Raw genomic sequence first — 1,910 nt, 5'->3', positions numbered from 1 at the left:
GGGGGGGGGGGGGATTTTAAAGGGAAGTCGGAATTTTTATAAAAAAGTTATAAAATATGAAGAAATATTTTCTATACGTATAAAAAATAATTTTAATCTATAGAGTAATTTTTTTGTTAATCTATAATGTTTTGTAGTGTACCAACATGTGTCATGTCTTTTAGACCAATTCGAAGTAATTACTCTTTTTTGTAGGAGTTTCTTTTTCTCTCTATTTTTGCAATATGTGTGTTCTTAATCACATTATAAAATATTTAAAATGATAAATTCATAAATGGTAAAAGAAAAAGATTTAACACCTAATTTCATCTTGAAGATGAATAAAGACACCCCATTTTCCCATTAAGATGATGCATTTGTCCCATGTCCATTTATAGAAGAGGAAGAAAAGTTTGCCAAAAATAAGGCTATGAAAGTTCAACTAACCCACCAAATCCCTTGAATTTAACTATAGAAAATACTTTCATTTTAAGTTAATGAGTCATACTATGAAAGTTTGGGAGAAGTTGGTGGAGATGAGGATGTCTATTTTCGAGAATCAGTTTGGTTTCATGTTTGGACGATTGATTATGATTAGTTAAGCAGTATAAAAAAGAAAGAGGGATATGCATGTGATGTTCATTAACTTGAAAAAAAAGTTATCGACAAAGTTTCGAAAGAGGTTCTAGATGATCTTTGGAGACTAGAGATGTTTCAATCATGTATATATTAAGACAATTAAATACATGTATGGTGGAGCTAAGACCTAGTAAGAGAGTCTGGTCACTTTTCATTTGTGATGGGCTTGTACTAGAGATAAACTTTTTAGCCCCTTTTTATTTGCTTTGAGGATGGATGTATTGAAGTGATATATTGAAAGAGAGGTGTCTTGGTGTATGTTATTTATTTAGGGCAACTTTCACATATAGCAAACAAAAAAATCATATTTGTATGTTATAGCAAAGTTTGCATAATTGCGCTCCATAGCAAACATAAAACTGTATAATTCGCTATACATATATAATTGTATAATTCGCTGGCCTAAATTGTATAATTCGCTGGCCTATTTCGCTGCAATTGTATAATTCGCTATCCTATTTCACTGCAATTGTATAATGCACAATTGTATAATTCGTTGCCTATTTCGCTGTAATATTTGTATAAAATTTGCTTTGCATACAATTGAATCGAAGTAAAATGTTTGTATATTGCATAATTATAAGTGTATAGGAAGAAGATATATGTTTTTCTCTCGCTTTATACAAAAACAGAAACACAATATATACACTTCTGTTGTATAAAGCGAGAGAAATTGTATTTCACTGCAATTGTATAATTCGCAATTGTATAATTCGTTGGTCTTTTTCGCTACAATATTTGTATAAAATTTGCATTTGTCTACAATTATATCGAAGTAAAATGTCTGTAAATTGTATAATTAAGTGTATAGCACGAAGATATATGTTTTTGCATGTGTATATACAATTTTCTCTCGCTTTATACAAAACAGAAACACAATTTATACACTTCTGTGTATAAAGCGAGAGAGGCGAGCAGAGGGAGAGTGGCGAGCGAGAATGGGAGAGTGACGAGCGAGATTTTTGGGAGAGAGGCGACTGACAAACTTTGGCTGACGTTTGCTATGGAGCACAATTAAATCAAACCGTAGCTACTCCATTTATTTTAGATTATTAGTTTGCTATTATATACGATTATTCCATTTATTTATAATACCTTTATTTGAAATATAAGTTTCATATACCATAGAGAAAAAAACTCAATCGTCAATTTTTCTAATGAGAGCTAATATTATGGGCCAGAAGTCCAAACAGGAGCCAAAATAGACCAAAAGCCCAAAGAAATCCACAGAAGAATTAGGCCTAAACATATAATATTAGAAAAAAATTACATAAATTAATATATTTTAATAA

The sequence above is a fragment of the Solanum pennellii genome, chromosome 9 (assembly GCF_001406875.1).
Source record: "Solanum pennellii chromosome 9, SPENNV200".
Lineage (NCBI taxonomy): Eukaryota > Viridiplantae > Streptophyta > Magnoliopsida > Solanales > Solanaceae > Solanum > Solanum pennellii.
The sequence above is the reverse complement of the archived record's forward strand: the minus strand, read 5'-3'. Positions refer to the sequence as shown.